Below are 14,621 nucleotides of genomic sequence, written 5' to 3'. Positions count from 1 at the left end.
CGGCTTTGATTCGTTTGTGGACCTCTATCGTGATGATCCTTTCTTTTCTCAGGTCCTCATTCGCATCCAACAAGGGGATTCGAGGGACTTTGTCTTGGAGGATGGGTTCCTTTTCCGCGGTGTGCAGCTGTGCATTCCAGATTGCAGCCTGCGTTTGAGGATGATTCAGGAACTCCACAAAGAAGGCCATGTTGGGCGTGATCGTACCTTCCAGCTTCTTGCAGCTTCTTATTTCTGGCCTTCGATGCGCAAAGAGGTGGGGCGTTTTGTTGCTCGTTGTCGTGTTTGTCAGTTGGCTAAGGGCGCTTCGACTAATGCCGGGTTATACTTGCCTCTGCCTATTCCCACTCAACCATGGTCTGATGTCAGTATGGATTTTGTCCTTGGGCTGCCACGTACCCAGCGTGGTTCTGATTCGATTTTTGTGGTGGTTGACCGATTCTCGAAGATGGTTCATTTCATTCCCTGCAAGAAAACCTCTGATGCTGTGGCTGTTGCACAGCTTTATTTCAGGGATGTGTATCGCCTTCATGGACTTCCTGCCTCCATAGTTTCTGATCGGGACACTCGCTTTGTGAGTCACTTTTGGAGGAGTCTTTGGCGTTTGGTTAATACTCAACTGAATTTTAGCAGTGCCTATCACCCGCAAACTGATGGCCAAACTGAAGTTGTTAATAGGTCTTTGGGGAACCTTCTGCGCAGTTTAGTTGGGGATCATTCTAAGGCTTGGGATCTGAAGCTACCTTAGGCCGAGTTTGCTCACAATCATGCTGTTAATCGCTCCACTGGTTTCAGTCCTTTCCATGTGATTTACGGGCTGTCTCCGCGTGCTCCTCTTGATTTGTTAGCGCTGTCCAGCAAGGTGCGTCCTCATTCCACTGCTGCGGATTTTGTTGGTCAGTTGGCTCAGGTTCATCAGACCACTCATGACCGCTTGGTTGCTGCTACTGCCAAGTACAAGGAGAAGGCTGATTCGAGAAGGAGTGCTGTTGATTTTGAAGTTGGTGACTTTGTGTGGGCTATTCTGACTAAGGATCGTTTTCCAGCTCATGAATATAGCAAGCTTGCTGCTAAGAAGATTGGTCCTGTTGAGATTGTGGAGAAGATCAACCCCAATGCTTATCGTTTACGCCTTCCCAGCCATGTGCGTACCTCTGATGTGTTCAATGTGAAGCATCTTGTTCCTTTTGTGGGTGAGTCTTCTTCTGATGAGGATGATGCGGTTCCAGATTCGAGGACGAATCTTTTCTACCCTGGGGGGAATGATGCGGTGCGAGTCGAAGAGGCGTTTATGCGAAAATTGCAGCATCCGAAAATATCTCGCAAGTGTCAGATTTCGACGATTGCCTAGTGTTTTTCGGGCGGAAACGTTTAGGGGCTCAAAATCGCATTTTTATTAGTTTCGGGTGTTTTTTTGCAATTTATTAAAAGTTGTTTATTTCTTTTGCAAGCTAGGGTTTGAGTATTTAAAAGAATCATAAAACACTTTGTTAGGGAAGATTATTAATTAGAAAACGAGGTTTCCTCAATATCTATCAACTTTCGGTATTCGTAAGAATCAACGAATCTTGATAAAGGTTCATCCTAGCCACGCACGCTGCATCACAAATGCTTTAGTAAATTTGAAAGCCATACTGCATGACACACACTCCAAGAGGCCGCCACATACTCTGCCTCGCAGGTCGACAAAGTTACAATAGGCTGTTTCTTTGACAACCAAGTAAAAGCTGAATTTCCGAGTAGGAATACATAACCCGAAGTACTTTTCCGATCATCAACATCACCACACCAATCACTATCAGAGTAACCCACTAATCGGTAGTTATCTGATTTTGAATAGAAGATACCAAGTGAAAGAGTTCCTCGAACATATCTCAGAATTCTCTTCAAGGCCTTCCAATGTGTATAGCTTGGATCTTCCATGAATCTGCTTGTTATCCCAACACTCAACATTAGGTCGGGTCTCGTGCTTGTAAGATACCTTAGACTTCCGATTAAGCTTCGATATCTCCCAGCATCAGCCCGTTCTCCTCCATCAAACTTTGAGAGTTTAGTGCCTGGTTCCATTGGAGTTGAAACTGGGTTGCAGTCCTCCATTTTAAACTTCTTTAAAATTTCAAGCGCATACCTCTCTTGGGATATAAAAATCCCTTCCTCTGACTGCTTCACTTCTAGGCCGAGAAAATATTTCATCAAACCTAAGTCTGTCATCTCGAACTCCTTCTTCATTACCTCTTTGAACTCCTCAATCAGTTTTGTGTTGCTTCCGGTGAATATGAGGTCGTCGACATAGAGAGCGACTACCATCATATCATTTTCTGATTTCTTTGTGTACAAGGCATGCTCGTACGGACATTGCTGGTACCCATTTTTCTTGAAATACTCGTCAATTCTCTCATTCCAAGCACGAGGAGCCTGCTTCAGCCCATAGAGGGCTTTTCTCAATCTCAGCACCTTCTTCTCATCACCTCTCTTCATATACCCAAGTGGTTGCTCGACGTACACCTCCTCTTTCAACACTCCATTTAGAAATGCTGATTTCACATCCATCTGTAGAATTGGCCATTGGTTTTGAGCAGCTAACGAGATCAGAAGTCGGATTGACTCCATTCTCGTGACAGGAGCAAAAACTTCATCATAATCGATTCCCTCCTTTTGTCTATAGCCCTTCACCACAAGTCGAGCCTTATAACGCTCAACCTCTCCTTCGACATTCATCTTTTTTTTGTACACCCATTTTACTCCAATGGGTCGAGTTCCTTCAGGAAGGTCGGTTAGCTCCCAGGTTTTATTGCGTTCAATTGCCCCAATTTCTTCATCCATAGCCGATCTCCATTTCTCGTCTTGTACAACTTTCTCAAAATTCAAATCTTCTGAGTCGGCGAGAAGACATACAATGTGGACTTCATTTGTAGTGTCATATATCTCCCGTAGACTTCTCATTCTGGGCTGTAGAGGCTCAGATTCATCTTCTGAAAGCTCGGTGGTTGTTGATATCGGAGGCATAACAGTCTCTGAACTAGTTTCTTCCTCAATCGGGTTACTCCAGTTCCATGTCATTGATTCCTCCACGTGAACATCTCGACTCACCACCAATTTCTTATTAATAGGATCAAACAATTTATATGCCTTAGATTTTTCATCATACCCGATAAATATGTACTTCTTGCTTCGATCTTCTAACTTTGTCCTGTGCTGACTTGGTACTTGCCCATAAGCCACACTACCGAATACCTTGAGATGAAAGACACTCGGCTTCATACCACTCCAAATCTCTTGAGGTGTCTTCTCTCCTAGCTTGGCATGTGGACATCTATTTTGCACATAAACTGCGCACTGCACTGCCTCTGCCCAAAACTGTTTCGGCATATTCTTTCCTTTCAACATAGATCGAACCATATCGAGTATAGTTCGATTCTTTCGCTCTGCTACACCGTTTTGCTGCGGAGAATATGGAGCAGTCAAGAAACGCTTGATTCCATGTTCTTCGCAGTATTTGTTGAACTCGTTAGAAGTGAACTCACCTCCTCTGTCAGATCGGACTGCTTTGATAACTTTGTTTGTTTCTTTCTCCACCATCACTTTAAATTTCTTGAAGTTTTTAAACACTTCTGACTTCTCCTTCAGAAAATAAACCCACGTCTTTCTCGAAAAATCATCAATTAAAGAAAGGAAGTATCTTTTACCACTAAATGATTCTGGAGTTATTGGCCCACATAAATCTGTGTGAATCAGTCCGAGTTGCTCCTTTGCTCTGTATTCAGAACTGCTTGGGAAAGAAGTCCTCGCTTGTTTCCCGATCACACATTCTTCACAGAACCTCTTTTCGAATATAATGTTAGGCAGTCCAAGCACCATCTCCTTTTTCACCAGCTCGTTCAACCCTCCGAAGTGAAGATGACCGAACCGATAATGCCACTTCATGGCCTCATCCTCTAGATCAAGTTGCATACATTTATCTTGAACTATTTTAAGCTCAAGTTTGTACATACGATTTTTCTTCATTTCTACATGGGCAATGAGTCTCCCAAGTTTATCCTTCAGTTGCATTTCTCGGTCCTTCATTATAGCCGAGTACCCTTTCTCCATCAACTGTCCCATGCTCAGTATGTTGCTTTTGAGATCAGGTACGTAGTAAACATCTCTGATTTCTCCGATTCCCCCATTTTTCTGCTGATACCTGATCGTTCCTCGACCTTTGACGTCTACTTTTGAAGCATCGCCGAAAGAAATGGATCCGGACTCCACCTTTGAGAGTATTTTGAATAAGCTCTCGTCGCCGCACATGTGGTTACTTGCCCCAGTATCCAAGTACCAAAATGAGTTATCAGAACAGTTTGGTTTGATCTCAGTTTCTGGAATTTTTGTCACCAGCAACAACCCTTCATCTTCTTTCTCAGCAAAAAAGTTTGTTGGTTCCTCCTTTTTCTTCTCGGATCTACAATCTTTGGAAATATGACCCAGCTTTCCGCAATTGTAACATTTTATCGAGTAACAATCCTTGGCAACATGTCCATTCTTTCTACAGTTATAACACTCAATATTATTATTTGTGTTTGTCCGGCCACCCCGAGCTTGACCTCTGCCATGCCAGTTCTGTTGGCCGACTTGCTCACTTCCTCGTCCACCTCTTCCTCTACCACCTAGGCTTCTGCCTCTTCCTCTTCCTCTGGTACTCTGAGCATAAAGCACCTTCTCCTCTTTTATTGTCGCCTTCGCCTAGAGAGCCTGTTCAAGAGACTCCCCCTTCTTGTTTTTCCTTCTCTGCTCATGCGCTTCCAAGGACCCAGCAAGCTCTTCAATGGTGAGCGTTGATAGATCCTTAGATTCCTCTATTGCGCACACAATATTTTCGAAACTATCTGTCAATGACCTCAGAATCTTTTCAACAACTCGGTTTGATGAAAGACTCTCACCATTCCGATTTAGTTTGTTCACCACGGTCTCCACTCGAGTAATGAACTCAGATACGCTTTCAGACTCTTTCATCCTCATGTTTTCCAGATCGCCCCTTAAGGTTTGAAGTCGGACTTGCTTCACCCGTTCGTCTCCTTTGTTTGCTATTTCGAGTGTATCCCATGCCACTTTGGAAGATTTTGCGTCAGCTATCTTCTCAAAACCAGATTCGTCGACAGATCGGTATAGTAGATATAGAGCCGCCCTATCTTTAGCTCGAACGACCTTCAACGCGTTCAACTGGGCATTTGAATACACATCTGTGTTCTTCGGTTCCTCATACCCAGTCTCGACCACATCCCAGTTATCTTGGGAACCGAAAAGGGCCTTCATCTGCACCTTCCAGTTGTCGTAGTTGACGCCTTTTGTCAACTTGGGTAGCGGGATGCCATTGGTTAGACCTGCCATTCCTCTCAAGTGTTTACACTCAACACACACACCTCACAAGGCTCTCGATCGCTCTTGTTTTTCTCTCTCGGCCAGCGCACACCGCGGCGTTCTCTTTTGAGACTAACAGGTTTTCTCACGCTCACCTCACACACAATAGCTCTGATACCAATTTGTTGATAACAAGATGCCAAAATATATCTTTCTTATTATCTCAAATAGATTTTTACAACTTTTTATAGGAAAGCATAGACTCTTCATATGCTTGACTCTTCAAATTACAAAACAAAATTATTCTGCATATTAAATAGCTCCCACCCAAATCTCTTGGTTATCCCACTCACCCCTAGTTATTACTCTAGGATTATTAAACATCAAAAAACTAAATACCTTATTAATTAAAGTTTATTCAACAATAACAACTCGCCTCCCTAATTAGAGCTCCAATTGTCCCCCTAAAAGAAAAGGAAGTTGAAAAGTAAAAGGACAAAAGAAGTTCTTAAGGCCCAAGCCCACAAGCTGGGATATTGATAAACCTTCTGGAAAATCATTTATAGATAGGGCCAGAGTTTTAGTGCGAAAGAGAGTGTTGAGAGTTTTTTTCGTCATTGTTGCATTTTCGAGTTTTCTAGTTTTCGAGTGTTAGCTAGAACGTGTTAGCAGCTTAAGGTTGGCTTAAGAATTCCTATTGTTGGTAATAATATGCTAACCAAGCCTCAAGTGAGTCTCGATTATATTTGTAAATCTCTAATTTCCAAATACACAATTTGTGAAATTTGTTGTGATACCATGTTCTTCTTGATTATTTTATGTTCTCTCGATTGCATTGTGTTCTAAATCGATTATGCAATCTTTTAGAATTGATTGTGGTGAACGAAAGGCTTTAAAACTGAAACGCCAAAATTTGAAATTTGGGCAGTTTCTAGTTTTAGTTCTTGGTTTTCGTTTACAAGGGTATAGTTTAAGCCTAACAACTCTAAAAGATTATAGCATGCGAGGACAACTACCTTAGACCCTCTAACGTAAATTCAAAAAAAAAAAACAATTCATAATCGACAATTTATGTGTGATGATGCTTGCCAACACACATTTGAGAAGGTGTAATAATTTTGATTATGAGGTTTACATAAGGTTGAATATTCCGTTGATCATGTATCTAACGATAACTGAATCCTCTATATGCAACCTACTAGTGCAAGAAAACGAGACAAGGTGGAAGTATGAATTTATTACGTAAACAAAATAATGACGGGTTATGAGCTCAACTATTCATCAATAAAAAATGTATGCTATGAACTAACATGGGTCACAAAAAACTTAGACCCTACATACATGCGCACATTATCAAACTGGTGTTACAGTTTAGAGGACTTTAGTTTCACCTAGGCTAGTCAAGTGAACAATGATAATCTTTGAATATGATATCAAGTACACCGTTCAAAGATTAATTAAGGGAAGCGTGATAGTCGACTTCTTAGTTGATCAACCCATTGAGGTGGATAAAGAAGAAGAGATGACATTCCCAACCGAAGAGATCATGACCACATAATCGACGAACTAGAAACTCATGTTTGACTAAGGGCGGCAATTTTTAACACAACACGATAACACGAAATGAACACGACATGACATGTTATTAACGAGTTTGGATCGGTCCTTAACGGTTCATGTCTTTTTCGTGTCGTTTTGTTAACGGGTCGTGTATGAGTCATTATCGTGTCTACCCGTTAAACACGATAATGACCCATTTCAATTATAGTGTCTAACAAATAATGGGCTACTCGTTACCTATGTTTGACCTATTACCCGATTCTGACCCGTAAATAACCAGTCATTCCTCAAACACCCAAGTCAACTCATTTCTTCATTCTCCCTCCTCAAACTCTTGAGACCTTTCCACACTCAATCTCACGACCCAACTCAAGACCGACGTTCCAGCCGCATGCCTCCCCCTCCTCTTTAGTTCTATTTTTCTTTATAATAATTATTCGCTTATTTCCACTAAATTATATCGTTTACTTCTCTTTTTCGGATACTTCCTTGATCAAGGGCTAGCTAAGTGGGGCTTTTATTTGGCTTTTCAGCAAGTCGACCACTATGCGCTCTCTCTAGCTAAGGACCGAGATAGAGAGTTATGTTTACTAAGAGAGGAAAAAATTATGTTTCAGTTATTGTCCTTTTTATTGTTTAGGCATATCTTCTCATCCCAAAAAGTTATGCATTACTAACGGGTATGTTAACAGGTTAACGAGTATATTTGTGTTAACGTGTGGATTTGTGCTATTGGGTAATTATGTTCTTACGGTTCATGTATATGTAATTAAATAAATTTTGTGTCTTTTCGTGTTAGATCGTGTCGTGTAAACGTGTTGACCCGAAATTAATTTCGTGTATAATGGGTTATGTCGTGTCGACCTGTTAATACATAGTTATGTTCGTATTTAGGTTAAAAAGGTAGATACAATAAACTTAATGGGTTGTGTATGGGTTGACCCATAATGGGTCGTGTACCAAGAAGTACACGACACGAAACACGACCCTTTACCTGAATTGCCACTCCTTTGACAGAGCATCGGAAAAACAATGATACAATATTGGTGTCTTTCTCATCAACCTTAAGGGTACGTACAATCCGATCTTTGTTAAGCTTGAATATCTAGTTATAAACCATGAAGCTGAGTACAAAGTGAGTCTAACCGGTGAAACAAGCTTATGAAAAAGGGTCTAAATGAATATAAGTTCTAGGTGATGTAATTTAATCCCAAGCTCGGGGTGATTGGAGAGTGAAGGGAGAAAATCTAAAGTCATACCATCGATATCTCACAAATTTAATTGCTATATTTGAACTTTTGAATTTTACTCACTCTCAGAGAAGTTAAAATTGGTTTGTTGATGCACAAACAACCATCACAACCATGAATTAAATCCCTGAGGGCATTAAAATCAAACCGCTCAAGATCCGACGAAAAACAAAAATAAAACTTTAAGAATTGAATGATAGTTGTAAACACTCATTTTTGACACCCAAATTTATAACTTTTAAAAAACCAAGCAGGCAAAATGATATATACAAAATTTATATACAGGCTAAACGCATGAGATTGAAAAATAAACAATTAATTTGAGAACGGAACCATATCAACCAGTTCTCAAATTAATTGAATTTCGGATTTTATAAATAAACCAAATTGACCAAAATAAATTAATCCAAGTGGCTAAACTTGTATGGCATTTGGTATTAAAATTGTGTTTATTTATTTTGTAGGTTAAAAAAAATGACAGCATCAAAAGTCAAACAAATGATGCGGGATCGGTAATGAACCCGATCGGCACAGACGACATAGAGCGTCACGACTAACACAAAGTTGACACAAATTATTTTGTTTTGGAATTACTAAAGAATAAAAAACTGAAGTAAATAAGAAAAAAGAGTGAAAGAAGGACAAATAGAGAAGCAAATGCATTTCTTGGAAAGCTAATGAATCTCCAATCCCTCTCGCATCTATAAATAAAGAGGCAAATGTATTTGTCCTAGATTTGAAAGCTAGTGAATCTTCAACATCGTTTGCATCTAATAAATAGAGAGACAATTCTTCCCATCAAAGGCACTCAAGATTTTCTTGAAGAGAGTGAACTTATAGACTATTTTTGACTTCTTAACAATCTCTATTTTAGTAAAAGAATTCTAAAGTGAGATGGAAATGGAGTATTAAGGGAACTTTCATTTGGAGGTGGGATAACTTGGATCTCCCAATATTAGCAGAATCTTCAATTGTGTAAGTCATCCTAACTAGGTTTAATTTATGTATAGAAATGTTTTGATAACATAAAATCTTGATTAGAATTTTGGGCTTAGTCTCCGTTTATAAGTTTTATTAGAGGGTATTAGAAACTATATAAGCCCCTACTTTATCTAAATTCTCCTTGTAATCCACAAATTTTAATATAATTTGATTTGAAGAATTATTTCAATATCGCATATCACTTGATTATCTCCCGTGTTTGTGATTATATTTAATTATAAATATTTTTTTAAAGATTTTTATATAGATCATTTAGGCCTTGTTTGAGGAAGTGGTTTTTTGGATTTTGTCTGGATTTTATCAAAAAAAACCCTTGTTTGATAAAAAGTAGGAAAAAACTGGTTTTTAAAATTTAAAGATTAATTTGCGCTTTGACTTTAGAAGATATGGTGTAGGTGAGAGGATGATGGTTTAGAGAGAGAAGATAAAATTATAGGGTAATTTTGGTATTTAAATGATAAAATTATTTGATTTGATGGTTGATAAGATGTTTAGGTTTTAGAATAAAAACTGGGTTTTATCCCAAAAACCCCTTCATCAAACGAGGCCTTAGTGTTTCTGTGTTTACCTAACTTTTCAGTTTATGTTATATTATTGTGTTAGTTGTTGGTAGTTTATTAAATTGTTGCACAGGTGGATCGATATCAGAAAATGTGAAATATGTAGTTCAACGGGTAAGGTGCAAGTTGACCTAGTTTCTAATCAAGAAACTAGAGTCTGGCTTTATAACCAATCAAGTGGTTTCTCCTACATCCAACATAAGTTTTCAATTTTCAAACGTAAAATGACTTGAAATAGTTTTCTGGATTAAATTGACAAAAATATTCTAGTTTAAGGTCATTTGAATAATGTTTATCATTATGCCCTATTTGTTGTCTCTAAAACTTATGCTATAGGTCAAACTATAGATCCTTGTAGAAACGATCCTGGTAGAAAAATAGTCCTTGAGTGTTGAAAAATTAACATTGAGAATTTTGAGGTCTTGGAGCCCGTTTATGATGCCATAAAAGTTAGATAATTTTTCAAAAGTGTTTGAAAATTTCTAAAATCTTTTATACATGTCAATCTGAAGAATAGTTTTAGGAGCACATTGCACTTGAGTTTGAAATTTTCAAAGTTGTAAAACTTTAGATATGACACTACGAAAGATAATGTTTTTCTAAACGTGCCCCAAAAATTATTTAAATATTTCTAGTGGTCAAGCATATTTTTGTGGACCTGTTGTAAAAATTTTATAATTTTTGAACTGGTAGAATTTGAGATATGAATTTGCAAAAATAGATTTTTTCCAAACAAGTTCTGAAAATTATGGAAAAATAATATTACTATAGAAAAAGAGACAACAAATAGGCTCTAATCCATAAAAAGAGGTTGTTTGGTGTAAAATAAAACTAAACAAACCTTTAATATTTTTTAATATTTGAAATTAGAATTTTATGGTTAAAATTGAACCTTAATGATTGATTTAGATGCGAAAGAATAGTCCAATGGATTGAATAATTACAAATTAATTAAGTTATCTATATTTAGAAGATTGAGGTAGAATTTAAACATTTCAAGACTATAGGGATTTAACTGAAGATGGAATGGAAAATTCCTAAGCAATCCTTGAATTAAATTTGATCGTTTGATATATACTAGCCATGCTTACCAAGTTTTGACTACTTTCTATGTGTGCCATCTGTCGACACTTTTGCTTAGGTTTAAACCCTACATTTTTTAGGTAACTAACTACTCTTTGGTTGTTTTTTTACTTGTTAAATGACTGGCCTAGATGCATGACTAATAATATAATATGCATGGTCTTCTAGATCCTAGGTTGGAGCATATGTAGAACCTATAGCATGAGGTTAGTTTGAGAATTTAATACAATCAAATTGTGTAAATGTCATATGTTTTCTGAAAAGGCCAAATTGCTTTAGAGTAGAGTCTGTTCTTTGAATGGGCGTGTGGGACAAAGCGTCAATAAAATTTCCTATACGTAACCAAACATCGATCCCAAAATAGTTTTTTAAACTTTCCTTTCTTAGTGTCACTCGAAACAAACTAAGTGGTGACTCTAAACAGTGTCAAAGTTTGTCAACTTTGTTAAGTTCTATTTTGGTTTCTCATCTCATTTTAGGTAAGATAACTCTTGAGTGAGCTATTTTCTTACGAGATTCAAGAGGTATGTAAGTCAATAGACCTAGCAAAGCAATCAACAAAATATCATTAAATACTTAAGTCTAGCTTACTATTTTGTTTCTTCATCCATTGTTTACCAGGATTCAAGAGAAATGTAATTAAATAACAAAATTAAAACCTGGACTAACAAGAAAGTATGCCATTACATGAGAAAATTGAAAAGAAAGACAATGCATTTTTTAAAAGCTAAAGACAAAGACAATAAAGGAGATCAAGAAAATTTTATAATTTAGGCTTCTTTCTTGATCTTGGGGAAACTAAACCGAGATTCATAAGCAAATCTTTTGAAACACAACTCAACAATAGTTATGTTTGTTTAGGGTGATTTATAATTGAGCATCTAGTGGTGTGGAGTTGTGATTTTCTAATAGAATTCTGCAGCCTAGGGGCGTAAAAAGAATAAAGAATGAAAAGAATGGTCCTTTATGTTGACCTAGGGTGGTGTTTAAATAGGGAATTCTAGGGAAACCCTAGGGTTCTAACTACTTACAAGTCTTCAGGAATAATTCTCCTTTTAACGTGTCAAAATGTTTAAAGGGAGAAATCTCCCATTAACATGTCATTAAGTGACAATTTTGGATAATAGGATTAAAGAATCCCTTGGTTTTGATGTTATGAGTTAGTCTTTTGAATTTTTAATTCAAAAAGACTAAGGCTATTTTAATCTCCCTTTCCTTGATCACGGTTAGAGGATCATCGAAGCTTTCAACATCTTCTTTTGGGTTGAAATTGGATCTTGGGTTGGTTAATGGGTCGGGTCACAGGTTGGATCCTCGGTTTGATCTAGGCCTTGACCCTAACTATATTTTTAGTTGACCTAGAAAATACACCAAAATTTTGAAATTTCCAATTTCTCCAATAGATCTTGAACCATCTTGGTGGCTCTTGGATCTTCTTGATGGAACTTAAATCTTAGATCTTGCCCTTTTTCAAGAGTCCCTATAAAAAAAATGGCATTGTTAATCAATAAAAACAAATTATTAATTAAACTAACTAATATACTAATTAAAAGCTAACTAATTAACAAATGATTTAATAATCTAAAGTCCTGTACCCTTTACATGAAAATTTTATTTAATAAAAATCAAATCAAATCTAATTAAACAAAACAATTTAACAAATAAATTTAAAAATTGTTATACATATATAAAAAAATATTTTCATGTATTTTTTTATATTTTGTTTAATCTTATGTCTAAGGTGAATTAAATAATTAAACTCTTTTAAAATGATGACTTTATTAATTAAATAACTTAAGCCTAATTATCAAAAATAAAATTGAAGAAATCGTTATTTATAAGAAAAAACGTTTTTCTTTTAATTTTTTTTATTATTATTTAATGTGACTTTAAATATATAAACACCTAGGATAATTATTAAGTATGATAAAATTTATGTGTTTCTTTAACATTCACCTTAACTTATGATAAAAATCTTTGTGTTTCTTTAACTTAGGCTAATTATCATCTTAATTTATTGAAATCTAAAATCAGCTATTTTTAAAAAATAGTTGTTTATAAGTTATAAAAATTGGGAAGGGGTTGTGAAAAATTATTGTCTACAACCACAAGATACTCGAGCTTTACTAAGATAAGATTGTATGTTCCTGCAGGATTGATGAACAAGATTTCTATTTTGTAGCCTTGTTTGCTTGATGCTCCGCTAAATAGTAGCTTACAAGTTTTCGGATCTAAGGTCATCACTTTATTATCAGGGAATGCTAATTTATCATCATTTTTCTACTTCGATAGGTTGATCCGCGAGAAAGTCTGTTACACGCTTCGTTTGATAGACTTATGGATTGTGTATTCGATGTCATACTCTAAGATCATCATCATCCACTTAGCTAGCATGGGCGACAACAATGTCTTCTGGAATAGGGGCAGTTTGGGTCTAACATTGACACTAACTTGATTGTGTGGGCTTGCATGTAATGCCTTAGTCTTTTGGTAACCCATGTTAAATCCTAACACACTTTTTTTACTAGCAGATAGTTAAGCTCATAACTTGTCATTCGCTTGTTCACATAGTAGATTGTGACTTTTTTCTTCTCTTCATTTCCTTGGGCTAGTAAGCTACCCATCGTATATTCTGTCATCGTTAAGTAGTTGATTAGAGGGACACCTAGCTAGCTTGTGAGGCATTAGAATAGAAGGGTTTTTGAGATACTCCTTGATCTTCTCAAAAGCGTTCTGATAAGCATTGTCCCAAACAAATATTTCATCATTCCTTAAAAGTTTGAACAAAGGATCACATGTCATGGTCAAACTTATAAATTGAGGTATGTCAAATTTTCATGCTTACACGATCCACTAACAATTGAGATTATTATTCCAATCACAAATATTCCAGATGAAAAGTTCGATTAAACTAAATAAGATGTTGTACTTAAAAAAAACACAATACCAGCTCAAATCTAAATAGTGAAAAGAAAAACGAGACACCCTCATATACTTTAAAAAAAATCTAATGAAAAGTATTTTTTCAACTTTTCTAAAAGAAAAATTAATGAAATTAATAAAAAAAAATGAGAAAAATAAAATCTATCATAATATTATTATTATTATTATATATATATTAAACATAAAATATATCATTGAATACAATATATTTATTTTTAACCTATATTATAACACTTAAAATTATATATTAAAATTTCACAAATCTTAAAAACTATAAAAGTTTGAGTAATTAAATATAATTAAAATTATGATAAAAATTTATTATATACTAATTATAATACATAAAAACATTAATATATATATATATATAAATAATTAAGTTTAAAATATATTTAATAATAAGTTAAAAAATTAAAATATACAATAAATAAAAGTTCCTAGATTAATTAATAAATTAAATTAATTTAATAAAAAATAACAAAATGTGCATGTTTAAAAACTCTAAAAGGAGTGGAGTTACCCATTTAAATTTATTAATACACATAATTAAATATATTTTTCAATACGAAGAAGTGATAGAGAGGGAATTTGAGGGAAGAAATGAGAGAGAATGACTTTACATCAAGGGATAAGTGAGAGGATATAGGGAAGAAAGAGAAATTATTTGATTTTTTCAGCCAATCATATTACTCATATTACGCCACGTTATTCCCTTCCCAAATTCCCTTCCCAAATTCCCTTCCCAAATTCCCTCTCCCAATTATTTCTCTTTTAATACATTATTTCATTTAAATTAATATCTAAATAAAAAATAAAATTTTAAATAAAAATTTTTCTCATACATTATCAAATTTGGTCAATAAATATGAAAAAATAAACTTAAAATGAG

This window comes from Impatiens glandulifera, chromosome 4 (assembly GCF_907164915.1).
Source record: "Impatiens glandulifera chromosome 4, dImpGla2.1, whole genome shotgun sequence".
NCBI lineage: Eukaryota > Viridiplantae > Streptophyta > Magnoliopsida > Ericales > Balsaminaceae > Impatiens > Impatiens glandulifera.
This window is presented reverse-complemented; position numbering follows the sequence as displayed.